The following is a 13,463-nucleotide window of genomic DNA, read 5'->3' on the forward strand; positions in this document are numbered from 1 at the left end:
CCCGCCCCCACAGGGCACAGGGCTCAGAGACACCTCAGACTCTTGCTACCCAAAGTGCAAAGGGCATCAGTTGCTCCTCCAACCCCCCCCCACCGCCCAGCAGACCACGTTGTCCAGCCAGCCCCCGGGCCTCCCTGGGGTGCCCAGCACAAAAGTGCAGACACCCACCGGACCCTCAGTCTCAGTTTTCGGAGGTTTTTGCCACTCTAAGGACCCGCAGGCCAGCTGGGCCTTCGGGCAGGACAGAGAGCCCCGGAATCCGACGTGGAGAGCTGCGTGTACGTCCCCATCAGGAGGCGGTCCCCACCTCCGCGGCTCTCCCCTTGCGGGTAGCGGCAGCCCAGCCGGCAGCCGCAGGGCGGGCGCTGAGGGTGGGGGTCACCCCCACCCCGGGCCGCCGCCGCGCTCCCAGAAAGGGAACAGAACAAGAGGCAAAAAAAAAAAAAAAAAAAAAAAAAACCAGAAGAAGCCTAAGGCACCCGGTATTCCCAGGCGGTCTCCCATCCAAGTACTAAGGAGGCCCGACCCTGCTTAGCTTCCCAGACCAGACGAGCTCTGGGGAGTTCGGGGTGGTGTGGCCCTAGACGGCGGAGGGCGCCCCTGCCCCGCTCAAGAAGCCGAGCCTCTCTGCGCTTTCCCGCCGCCGCCGCCGCCGCCGCCGCCGCCGCCGCCGCCGCCTCCTCCCGCCCCAGGCCCCGCGCCGGGCCGGGTCCGGTGTGCTCCGAGGGTCGGGGGTGACGCTCGGGGCGGGGCGGGGTGGGGCGGGGCGGGGGGGTGTCTCTCTATACACACACACACACTCACACTCACGCACACTCACACAAGATGCGCCTCCACGGCTGGACTCGCCAAGGTGGAGCCCTCCCAGGCCCCCTCGTCTCCTCGCCTGGCCTCCTTCACGTACCCGCTGCCCACCCCCGGCGCGTCGCCGCCGCTGACTGCGCACGCGCACGCGCGGGGCGCTCGCCCTTTGACCCCAGCCAGGGGCCGCCCTCCCCCACAACCCCTTTCAGCTGCGCCCCCCCCCTCGCCCTGTGGGTGGGCTGCCGCCTATTCCCCCGGGCCAGGGCTGGGGCACAGCCAGTGTATGGGGCGTCTCTCTCTGGGGATGTGTCCCATGGGTGGGGTGGGGTGGCGTGGTTTGGGGGGCGCTGAAGAAATCAGTCCCCTCCATCTCCTACCTCTGGAAAACGCCCAAGCCCGTGGAGAACTGCCGGCACCGCTTCGTGGGGGCCGGGACCCTCCTCCGTGTCCTCCTGTGGCCCAGTCCAAGGGGCCTGGGCCTGGCCGGGGCTGCATTGGACCCCGACCACCCTGGCGTGTGGACTCGCTAAAAATCGGCCATTAGATATTGGATTCCAGCTTCCTTGAGGTCATTTCACTAATGAGTGCACCGGAAAGAGTTTCCTAATCCATCTGTGAGGGTGGCAACTGAAAGAGAATTTGAAAGCTGACAGAATAGGCGAGGGAAGGCATAGGAGATTTCCACACCCAGCAAGGAAGACTTTCCCGAAATGGAAGAAAGAAACGAGCAAACAGAGACACCGGTAGCCCGCCCGGAAAAGAGTCTGCCCCTGAGAGAAAGCACCCTGACCAGGTTCACCCGTGGGTGGGTGGCGAGCTAGCGGCATTCAGAAGAGCGAGGCCCGCAGTCTGTGCGGAAGACACCTGCGCTCGGGTGTGTGTGGCGGCGCGATTCCCAAGCAGCTCTAGATGTTAAACCAAGGAGAAGCCAGGGAGTTCCCAACGCCCCAGGTGTCCTCAGCCCACGACTGGCTGCTGTGGGAATGCGAAGCCCGGCTCCTTGTCTCAGAGCGGGGTTCCCAGGAGGATCAGGCTGAAGCTGGGACTTGGCCTCAAAGTGTCCCCTCGCATGGCCACCCCCTTCCCCTTCCTGCTCCTCTACTCCTGGTGCCCCTCCATCCAGGGGCCAGACCTTAAAGAGTCACCGCAAGAGAATCCTGGTCCCAAAGGAGCCTTCTGGGGGACCGGTGCTGAGAGAGGTTGTGGGCATGGCCCGCTGGGGCTCTGCCCGACCCAGGGCTGAGAGATGCCACCTCCCAGCTCTGGGTCCCTGCAGGAAGTGTTGGCAAGCACAGGGCCGGTCCTCCAAAGGCCCAGGTGCAGGGAGCCCAGGCCAAGCAGCCTGTGGAAGAAGCCACTTGCCGTGCCACCCCGGGAACAGGACTGCAGGCCCCGGCCCTTCCCACCTCCTCCTCCTCCTCCTCCTCCTCCCCCCCGCCCCGCCCCCACAGGGCACAGGGCTCAGAGACACCTCAGACTCTTGCTACCCAAAGTGCAAAGGGCATCAGTTGCTCCTCCAACCCCCCCCCCACCGCCCAGCAGACCACGTTGTCCAGCCAGCCCCCGGGCCTCCCTGGGGTGCCCAGCACAAAAGTGCAGACACCCACCGGACCCTCAGTCTCAGTTTTCGGAGGTTTTTGCCACTCTAAGGACCCGCAGGCCAGCTGGGCCTTCGGGCAGGACAGAGAGCCCCGGAATCCGACGTGGAGAGCTGCGTGTACGTCCCCATCAGGAGGCGGTCCCCACCTCCGCGGCTCTCCCCTTGCGGGTAGCGGCAGCCCAGCCGGCAGCCGCAGGGCGGGCGCTGAGGGTGGGGGTCACCCCCACCCCGGGCCGCCGCCGCGCTCCCAGAAAGGGAACAGAACAAGAGGCAAAAAAAAAAACAAAAAAAACAAAAACCAGAAGAAGCCTAAGGCACCCGGTATTCCCAGGCGGTCTCCCATCCAAGTACTAAGGAGGCGCGACCCTGCTTAGCTTCCCAGACCAGACGAGCTCTGGGGCGTTCGGGGTGGTGTGGCCCTAGACGGCGGAGGGCGCCCCTGCCCCGCTCAAGAAGCCGAGCCTCTCTGCGCTTTCCCGCCGCCGCCGCCGCCGCCGCCGCCGCCGCCGCCGCCGCCGCCTCCTCCCGCCCCAGGCCCCGCGCCGGGCCGGGTCCGGTGTGCTCCGAGGGTCGGGGGTGACGGGCGGGGCGGGGCGGGGTGGGGCGGGGCGGGGGGGTGTCTCTCTATACACACACACACACTCAAACTCACGCACACTCACACAAGATGCGCCTCCACGGCTGGACTCGCCAAGGTGGAGCCCTCCCAGGCCCCCTCGTCTCCTCGCCTGGCCTCCTTCACGTACCCGCTGCCCACCCCCGGCGCGTCGCCGCCGCCGCTGACTGCGCACGCGCACGCGCGGGGCGCTCGCCCTTTGACCCCAGCCAGGGGCCGCCCTCCCCCACAACCCCTTTCAGCTGCGCCCCCCCCCTCGCCCTGTGGGTGGGCTGCCGCCTATTCCCCCGGGCCAGGGCTGGGGCACAGCCAGTGTATGGGGCGTCTCTCTCTGGGGATGTGTCCCATGGGTGGGGTGGGGTGGCGTGGTTTGGGGGGCGCTGAAGAAATCAGTCCCCTCCATCTCCTACCTCTGGAAAACGCCCAAGCCCGTGGAGAACTGCCGGCACCGCTTCGTGGGGGCCGGGACCCTCCTCCGTGTCCTCCTGTGGCCCAGTCCAAGGGGCCTGGGCCTGCCCGGGGCTGCATTGGACCCCGACCACCCTGGCGTGTGGACTCGCTAAAAATCGGCCATTAGATATTGGATTCCAGCTTCCTTGAGGTCATTTCACTAATGAGTGCACCGGAAAGAGTTTCCTAATCCATCTGTGAGGGTGGCAACTGAAAGAGAATTTGAAAGCTGACAGAATAGGCGAGGGAAGGCATAGGAGATTTCCACACCCAGCAAGGAAGACTTTCCCGAAATGGAAGAAAGAAACGAGCAAACAGAGACACCGGTAGCCCGCCCGGAAAAGAGTTTGCCCCTGAGAGAAAGCACCCTGACCAGGTTCACCCGTGGGTGGGTGGCGAGCTAGCGGCATTCAGAAGAGCGAGGCCCGCAGTCTGTGCGGAAGACACCTGCGCTCGGGTGTGTGTGGCGGCGTGATTCACAAGCAGTTCTAGATGTTAAACCCAGGAGAAGCCAGGGAGTTCCCAACGCCCCAGGTGTCCTCAGCCCACGACTGGCTGCTGTGGGAATGCGAAGCCCGGCTCCTTGTCTCAGAGCGGGGTTCCCAGGAGGATCAGGCTGAAGCTGGGACTTGGCCTCAAAGTGTCCCCTCGCATGGCCACCCCCTTCCCCTTCCTGCTCCTCTACTCCTGGTGCCCCTCCATCCAGGGGCCAGACCTTAAAGAGTCACCGCAAGAGAATCCTGGTCCCAAAGGAGCCTTCTGGGGGACCGGTGCTGAGAGAGGTTGTGGGCATGGCCCGCTGGGGCTCTGCCCGACCCAGGGCTGAGAGATGCAACCTCCCAGCTCTGGGTCCCTGCAGGAAGTGTTGGCAAGCACAGGGCCGGTCCTCCAAAGGCCCAGGTGCAGGGAGCCCAGGCCAAGCAGCCTGTGGAAGAAGCCACTTGCCCTGCCACCCCGGGAACAGGACTGCGGGCCCCGGCCCTTCCCACCTCCTCCTCCTCCTCCTCCTCCGCCCTGCACCCCCCCCCGACATGGCACAGGGCTCAGAGACACCTCAGACTCTTGCTACCCAAAGTGCAAAGGGCATCAGTTGCTCCTCCAAACCCCCCGCCCAGCAGACCGCGTCGTCCAGCCAGCCCCCGGGCCTCCCTGGGGTGCCCAGCACAAAAGTGCAGACACCCACCGGACCCTCAATCTCAGCTTTCGGATGCTTTTGCCACTCTAAGGACCCGCAGGCCCGCTGGGCCTTCGGGCAGGACAGAGAGCCCCGGAATCCGACGTGGAGAGCTGCGTGTACGTCCCCATCAGGAGGCGGTCCCCACCTCCGCGGCTCTCCCCTTGCGGGGAGCGGCAGCCGGCAGCCGCAGGGCCTCAGGGAAGACACCAGGCTGGGCCCCCGCGGCACAGCGGGGGCACGTCCCCCCGCACGCGACTTAGGGACGGCTGCTGGAGACTGCTGCGGCCACCCTGCTGCCGGGTTTCTGGAGGGCTTCCTGGAAGCAGCGTCCACACCAAGCCCTTGGAAGGCCCAGGCGACGGAGGAGCCGGTCAGGCAGGGGCCGAGGACGGTGAGAGGCCGGGTGGGAAGGAGCATGTCAGGCCGGGGCAGAGGACGGTGACACGCCGGGCGGGGAGGAGCCGGTCAGGCGGGGGCCCAGGACAGTGACGGGCCTGGCCGGGGAGGAGTGCGTCAGGCAGGGGCAGAGGTGACGGGCTGGGTAAGGGGTAGGGTGACAGTTAGGGCACAATTCACAATCGCAAAGATGTGGAAGCGACCCGAGTGCCCATCCATCCAGGAGTGCATTAATAAAATGTGGCGCGTGGACACCACGGAGTGCCATTCGGCTGTGAGGAGCAGCGGTGAGAGGGCACCTCTCGTGTTCTCCTGGCCAGAGCTGGAACCCGTTCCAGTAAGCCGAGTATCCCAAGAATGGACACACGAGCACCACGTGCTCGCGCTCACCAGCAAACTGGTACGAACGGATGGACACCTAAGTGGACAGAGAGGAATCACCTTCGTCGGGTGGGTGTCGGGCGGGTGGGGGGAGGGATGGGCATACACATCCGTTAGGGATGGGGTGGGTGCGCACCGACTGGGGGATGGGCGCGCTTGAAGCTCTGACCCGAGGGTGGAGGCTTGGAGAGGGCGACGTACCCGACCTTAACATTGGTGCCCCCACGATACGCTGGGACAACATGAGAGGTATCTGAATAAGAACACAGGGGGGAGGGGGGCACGGGCAACACATGTCACCTGAATACTTGTACTCCCATCATCTGCTTGAAAAGAGAGAGAAAAGAAAATGCAATAATAGAGGTAAGAGACACTTTTTAAAAATAATGAATCCGAAGAGAAAAGTAAAAGGAGGCCTGTGGAGCAGGTCTGGGTGTGACTCCGGATCCCCCAACATCAGGTGCCACCACCAAAGATTCCTACGTGTAGCCCATAGAACCCCAAAAGCAACGGGACGAGTTCTGGTCACATACTCCCTCAAAATGACATCCTGGCCTTCTTCTGGAACTCCCTCCCCTCTCAGATTCTCAAGGTTTCCTCCAACGTGTCGGTTCCCACAGAGCAGACCTTGGGTCTGAGACCTGACAGTCCAGATGCCACGCGTGCTGCCGCGTGGCGGCGGTGTCGCGGCTTGGGACAAGAGGAGGCCCCACGGTGCGGGCTGGGGCGCCAGGCACCGCGGCGGGCGCTGAGGGTGGGGGTCACCCCCACCCCGGGCCGCCGCCGCGCTCCCAGAAAGGGAACAGAACAGGAGGCAAAAAAAAAAAAAAAAAAAAAAACCAGAAGAAGCCTAAGGCACCCGGTATTCCCAGGCGGTCTCCCATCCAAGTACTAAGGAGGCCCGACCCTGCTTAGCTTCCCAGACCAGACGAGCTCGGGGGCGTTCGGGGTGGTGTGGCCCTAGACGGTGGAGGGCGCCCCTGCCCCGCTCAAGAAGCCGAGCCTCTCTGCGCTTTCCCCCCGCCGCCGCCGCCGCCGCCGCCGCCGCCGCCGCCGCCGCCGCCGCCGCCGCCGCCGCCGCCTCCTCCCGCCCCAGGCCCCGCGCCGGGCCGGGTCCGGTGTGCTCCGAGGGTCGGGGGTGACGGGCGGGGCGGGGCGGGGCGGGGCGGGGCGGGGGGGCTGTCTCTCTATACACACACACACACTCACACTCACGCACACTCACACAAGATGCGCCTCCACGGCTGGACTCGCCAAGGTGGAGCCCTCCCAGCCCCCCTCGTCTCCTCGCCTGGCCTCCTTCACGTACCCGCTGCCCACCCCCGGCGCCTCGCCGCCGCTGACTGCGCACGCGCACGCCCTTTGACCCCAGCCAGGGGCCGCCCTCCGCCACAACCCCTTTCAGCTGCGGCCCCCCTCGCCCTGTGGGTGGGCTGCCGCCTATTCCCCCGGGCCAGGGCTGGGGCACAGCCAGTGTATGGGGCGTCTCTCTCTGGGGATGTGTCCCATGGGTGGGGTGGGGTGGCGTGGTTTGGGGGGCGCTGAAGAAATCAGTCCCCTCCATCTCCTACCTCTGGAAAACTCCTAAGCCCGTGGAGAACTGCCGGCACCGCTTCGTGGGGGCCGGGACCCTCCTCCGTGTCCTCCTGTGGCCCAGTCCAAGGGGCCTGGGCCTGGCCGGGGCTGCATTGGACCCCGACCCCGTGTGGACTCGCTAAAAATCGGCCATTAGATATTGGATTCCAGCTTCCTTGAGGTCATTTCACTAATGAGTGCACCGGAAAGAGTTTCCTAATCCATCTGTGAGGGTGGCAACTGAAAGAGAATTTTAAAGCTGACAGAATAGGCGAGGGAAGGCATAGGAGATTTCCACACCCAGCAAGGAAGACTTTCCCGAAATGGAAGAAAGAAACGAGCAAACAGAGACACCGGTAGCCCGCCCGGAAAAGAGTCTGCCCCTGAGAGAAAGCACCCTGACCAGGTTCACCCGTGGGTGGGTGGCGAGCTAGCGGCATTCAGAAGAGCGAGGCCCGCAGTCTGTGCGGAAGACACCTGCGCTCGGGTGTGTGTGGCGGCGCGATTCCCAAGCAGCTCTAGATGTTAAACCAAGGAGAAGCCAGGGAGTTCCCAACGCCCCAGGTGTCCTCAGCCCACGACTGGCTGCTGTGGGAATGCGAAGCCCGGCTCCTTGTCTCAGAGCGGGGTTCCCAGGAGGATCAGGCTGAAGCTGGGACTTGGCCTCAAAGTGTCCCCTCGCATGGCCACCCCCTTCCCCTTCCTGCTCCTCCACTCCTGGTGCCCCTCCATCCAGGGGCCAGACCTTAAAGAGTCACCGCAAGAGAATCCTGGTCCCAAAGGAGCCTTCTGGGGGACCGGTGCTGAGAGAGGTTGTGGGCATGGCCCGCTGGGGCTCTGCCCGACCCAGGGCTGAGAGATGCCACCTCCCAGCTCTGGGTCCCTGCAGGAAGTGTTGGCAAGCACAGGGCCGGTCCTCCAAAGGCCCAGGTGCAGGGAGCCCAGGCCAAGCAGCCTGTGGAAGAAGCCACTTGCCGTGCCACCCCGGGAACAGGACTGCAGGCCCCGGCCCTTCCCACCTCCTCCTCCTCCTCCTCCTCCTCCTCCCCCCCGCCCCGCCCCCACAGGGCACAGGGCTCAGAGACACCTCAGACTCTTGCTACCCAAAGTGCAAAGGGCATCAGTTGCTCCTCCAAACCCCCCGCCCAGCAGACCGCGTCGTCCAGCCAGCCCCCGGGCCTCCCTGGGGTGCCCAGCACAAAAGTGCAGACACCCACCGGACCCTCAATCTCAGCTTTCGGATGCTTTTGCCACTCTAAGGACCCGCAGGCCCGCTGGGCCTTCGGGCAGGACAGAGAGCCCCGGAATCCGACGTGGAGAGCTGCGTGTACGTCCCCATCAGGAGGCGGTCCCCACCTCCGCGGCTCTCCCCTTGCGGGGAGCGGCAGCCGGCAGCCGCAGGGCCTCAGGGAAGACACCAGGCTGGGCCCCCGCGGCACAGCGGGGGCACGTCCCCCCGCACGCGACTTAGGGACGGCTGCTGGAGACTGCTGCGGCCACCCTGCTGCCGGGTTTCTGGAGGGCTTCCTGGAAGCAGCGTCCACACCAAGCCCTTGGAAGGCCCAGGCGACGGAGGAGCCGGTCAGGCAGGGGCCGAGGACGGTGAGAGGCCGGGCGGGAAGGAGCATGTCAGGCCGGGGCAGAGGACGGTGACACGCCGGGCGGGGAGGAGCCGGTCAGGCGGGGGCCCAGGACAGTGACGGGCCTGGCCGGGGAGGAGTGCGTCAGGCAGGGGCAGAGGTGACGGGCTGGGTAAGGGGTAGGGTGACAGTTAGGGCACAATTCACAATCGCAAAGATGTGGAAGCGACCCGAGTGCCCCTCCATCCAGGAGTGCATTAATAAAATGTGGCGCGTGGACACCACGGAGTGCCATTCGGCTGTGAGGAGCAGCGGTGAGAGGGCACCTCTCGTGTTCTCCTGGCCAGAGCTGGAACCCGTTCCAGTAAGCCGAGTATCCCAAGAATGGACACACGAGCACCACGTGCTCGCGCTCACCAGCAAACTGGTACGAACGGATGGACACCTAAGTGGACAGAGAGGAATCACCTTCGTCGGGTTGGTGTCGGGCGGGTGGGGGGAGGGATGGGCATACACATCCGTTAGGGATGGGGTGGGTGCGCACCGACTGGGGGATGGGCGCGCTTGAAGCTCTGACCCGAGGGTGGAGGCTTGGAGAGGGCGACGTACCCGACCTTAACATTGGTGCCCCCACGATACGCTGGGACAACATGAGAGGTATCTGAATAAGAACACAGGGGGGAGGGGGGCACGGGCAACACATGTCACCTGAATACTTGTACTCCCATCATCTGCTTGAAAAGAGAGAGAAAAGAAAATGCAATAATAGAGGTAAGAGACACTTTTTAAAAATGATGAATCCGAAGAGAAAAGTAAAAGGAGGCCTGTGGAGCAGGTCTGGGTGTGACTCCGGATCCCCCAACATCAGGTGCCACCACCAAAGATTCCTACGTGTAGCCCATAGAACCCCAAAAGCAACGGGACGAGTTCTGGTCACATACTCCCTCAAAATGACATCCTGGCCTTCTTCTGGAACTCCCTCCCCTCTCAGACTCTCAAGGTTTCCTCCAGCGTGTCGGTTCCCACAGAGCAGACCTTGGGTCTGAGACCTGACAGTCCAGATGCCACGCGTGCTGCCGCGTGGCGGCGGTGTCGCGGCTTGGGACAAGAGGAGGCCCCACGGTGCGGGCTGGGGCGCCAGGCACCGCGGCGGGCGCTGAGGGTGGGGGTCACCCCCACCCCGGGCCGCCGCCGCGCTCCCAGAAAGGGAACAGGAGGCAAAAAAAAAAAAAAAAAAACCAGAAGAAGCCTAAGGCACCCGGTATTCCCAAGCGGTCTCCCATCCAAGTACTAAGGAGGCCCGACCCTGCTTAGCTTCCCAGACCAGACGAGCTCGGGGGCGTTCGGGGTGGTGTGGCCCTAGACGGCGGAGGGCGCCCCTGCCCCGCTCAAGAAGCCGAGCCTCTCTGCGCTTTCCCGCCGCCGCCGCCGCCTCCTCCCGCCCCAGGCCCCGCGCCGGGCCGGGTCCGGTGTGCTCCGAGGGTCGGGGGTGACGGGCGGGGCGGGGCGGGGTGGGGCGGGGCGCGGGGCTGTCTCTCTATACACACACACACTCACACTCACGCACACTCACACAATATGCGCCTCCACGGCTGGACTCGCCAAGGTGGAGCCCTCCCAGCCCCCCTCGTCTCCTTGCCTGGCCTCCTTCACATACCCGCTGCCCACCCCCGCGCCTCGCCGCCGCTGACTGCGCACGCGCTGGACGCTCGCCCTTTGACCCCAGCCAGGGGCCGCCCTCCCCCACAACCCCTTTCATCTGCGGCCCCCCTCGCCCTTTGGGTGGGCTGCCGCCTATTCCCCCGGGCCAGGGCTGGGGCACAGCCAGTGTATGGGGCGTCTCTCTCTGGGGATGTGTCCCATGGGTGGGGTGGGGTGGCGTGGTTTGGGGGGCGCTGAAGAAATCAGTCCCCTCCATCTCCTACCTCTGGAAAACGCCCAAGCCCGTGGAGAACTGCCGGCACCGCTTCGTGGGGGCCGGGACCCTCCTCCGTGTCCTCCTGTGGCCCAGTCCAAGGGGCCTGGGCCTGCCCGGGGCTGCATTGGACCCCGACCACCCTGGCGTGTGGACTCGCTAAAAATCGGCCATTAGATATTGGATTCCAGCTTCCTTGAGGTCATTTCACTAATGAGTGCACCGGAAAGAGTTTCCTAATCCATCTGTGAGGGTGGCAACTGAAAGAGAATTTGAAAGCTGACAGAATAGGCGAGGGAAGGCATAGGAGATTTCCACACCCAGCAAGGAAGACTTTCCCGAAATGGAAGAAAGAAACGAGCAAACAGAGACACCGGTAGCCCGCCCGGAAAAGAGTCTGCCCCTGAGAGAAAGCACCCTGACCAGGTTCACCCGTGGGTGTGTGGCGAGCTAGCGGCATTCAGAAGAGCGAGGCCCGCAGTCTGTGCGGAAGACACCTGCGCTCGGGTGTGTGTGGCGGCGCGATTCCCAAGCAGCTCTAGATGTTAAACCAAGGAGAAGCCAGGGAGTTCCCAACGCCCCAGGTGTCCTCAGCACACGACTGGCTGCTGTGGGAATGCGAAGCCCGGCTCCTTGTCTCAGAGCGGGGTTCCCAGGAGGATCAGGCTGAAGCTGGGACTTGGCCTCAAAGTGTCCCTTCGCATGGCCACCCCCTTCCCCTTCCTGCTCCTCCACTCCTGGTGCCCCTCCATCCAGGGGCCAGACCTTAAAGAGTCACCGCAAGAGAATCCTGGTCCCAAAGGAGCCTTCTGGGGGACCGGTGCTGAGAGAGGTTGTGGGCATGGCCCGCTGGGGCTCTGCCCGACCCAGGGCTGAGAGATGCCACCTCCCAGCTCTGGGTCCCTGCAGGAAGTGTTGGCAAGCACAGGGCCGGTCCTCCAAAGGCCCAGGTGCAGGGAGCCCAGGCCAAGCAGCCTGTGGAAGAAGCCACTTGCCGTGCCACCCCGGGAACAGGACTGCAGGCCCCGGCCCTTCCCACCTCCTCCTCCTCCTCCTCCTCCTCCCCCCCGCCCCGCCCCCACAGGGCACAGGGCTCAGAGACACCTCAGACTCTTGCTACCCAAAGTGCAAAGGGCATCAGTTGCTCCTCCAAACCCCCGCCCAGCAGACCGCGTCGTCCAGCCAGCCCCCGGGCCTCCCTGGGGTGCCCAGCACAAAAGTGCAGACACCCACCGGACCCTCAATCTCAGCTTTCGGATGCTTTTGCCACTCTAAGGACCCGCAGGCCCGCTGGGCCTTCGGGCAGGACAGAGAGCCCCGGAATCCGACGTGGAGAGCTGCGTGTACGTCCCCATCAGGAGGCGGTCCCCACCTCCGCGGCTCTCCCCTTGCGGGGAGCGGCAGCCGGCAGCCGCAGGGCCTCAGGGAAGACACCAGGCTGGGCCCCCGCGGCACAGCGGGGGCACGTCCCCCCGCACGCGACTTAGGGACGGCTGCTGGAGACTGCTGCGGCCACCCTGCTGCCGGGTTTCTGGAGGGCTTCCTGGAAGCAGCGTCCACACCAAGCCCTTGGAAGGCCCAGGCGACGGAGGAGCCGGTCAGGCAGGGGCCGAGGACGGTGAGAGGCCGGGCGGGAAGGAGCATGTCAGGCCGGGGCAGAGGACGGTGACACGCCGGGCGGGGAGGAGCCGGTCAGGCGGGGGCCCAGGACAGTGACGGGCCTGGCCGGGGAGGAGTGCGTCAGGCAGGGGCAGAGGTGACGGGCTGGGTAAGGGGTAGGGTGACAGTTAGGGCACAATTCACAATCCCAAAGATGTGGAAGCGACCCGAGTGCCCATCCATCCAGGAGTGCATTAATAAAATGTGGCGCGTGGACACCACGGAGTGCCATTCGGCTGTGAGGAGCAGCGGTGAGAGGGCACCTCTCGTGTTCTCCTGGCCAGAGCTGGAACCCGTTCCAGTAAGCCGAGTATCCCAAGAATGGACACACGAGCACCACGTGCTCGCGCTCACCAGCAAACTGGTACGAACGGATGGACACCTAAGTGGACACAGAGGAATCACCTTCGTCGGGTGGGTGTCGGGCGGGTGGGGGGAGGGATGGGCATACACATCCGTTAGGGATGGGGTGGGTGCGCACCGACTGGGGGATGGGCGCGCTTGAAGCTCTGACCCGAGGGTGGAGGCTTGGAGAGGGCGACGTACCCGACCTTAACATTGGTGCCCCCACGATACGCTGGGACAACATGAGAGGTATCTGAATAAGAACACAGGGGGGAGGGGGGCACGGGCAACACATGTCACCTGAATACTTGTACTCCCATCATCTGCTTGAAAAGAGAGAGAAAAGAAAATGCAATAATAGAGGTAAGAGACACTTTTTAAAAATAATGAATCCGAAGAGAAAAGTAAAAGGAGGCCTGTGGAGCAGGTCTGGGTGTGACTCCGGATCCCCCAACATCAGGTGCCACCACCAAAGATTCCTACGTGTAGCCCATAGAACCCCAAAAGCAACGGGACGAGTTCTGGTCACATACTCCCTCAAAATGACATCCTGGCCTTCTTCTGGAACTCCCTCCCCTCTCAGATTCTCAAGGTTTCCTCCAACGTGTCGGTTCCCACAGAGCAGACCTTGGGTCTGAGACCTGACAGTCCAGATGCCACGCGTGCTGCCGCGTGGCGGCGGTGTCGCGGCTTGGGACAAGAGGAGGCCCCACGGTGCGGGCTGGGGCGCCAGGCACCGCGGCGGGCGCTGAGGGTGGGGGTCACCCCCACCCCGGGCCGCCGCCGCGCTCCCAGAAAGGGAACAGAACAGGAGGCAAAAAAAAAAAAAAAAAAAAAACCAGAAGAAGCCTAAGGCACCCGGTATTCCCAGGCGGTCTCCCATCCAAGTACTAAGGAGGCCCGACCCTGCTTAGCTTCCCAGACCAGACGAGCTCGGGGGCGTTCGGGGTGGTGTGGCCCTAGAC

General features: G+C 64.3%; 4 pseudogenes; all 4 read right to left on the reverse strand.

Annotated features, from left to right (window-relative positions):
• Positions 1–467: 467 nt before the first annotated feature.
• LOC142866936 (uncharacterized) lies at positions 468–586 on the reverse strand (annotated as a pseudogene).
• A 5,685-nt stretch (positions 587–6,271) lies between these two features.
• On the reverse strand, positions 6,272–6,390 carry LOC142866859 (uncharacterized; annotated as a pseudogene).
• Positions 6,391–9,825: 3,435 nt separating this feature from the next.
• On the reverse strand, positions 9,826–9,944 carry LOC142866899 (uncharacterized; annotated as a pseudogene).
• Positions 9,945–13,344: 3,400 nt separating this feature from the next.
• On the reverse strand, positions 13,345–13,463 carry LOC142866860 (uncharacterized; annotated as a pseudogene).

This window comes from Microcebus murinus, unplaced genomic scaffold (genome assembly GCF_040939455.1).
Source record: "Microcebus murinus isolate Inina unplaced genomic scaffold, M.murinus_Inina_mat1.0 scaf007_hap2_Mmur4.0, whole genome shotgun sequence".
NCBI lineage: Eukaryota > Metazoa > Chordata > Mammalia > Primates > Cheirogaleidae > Microcebus > Microcebus murinus.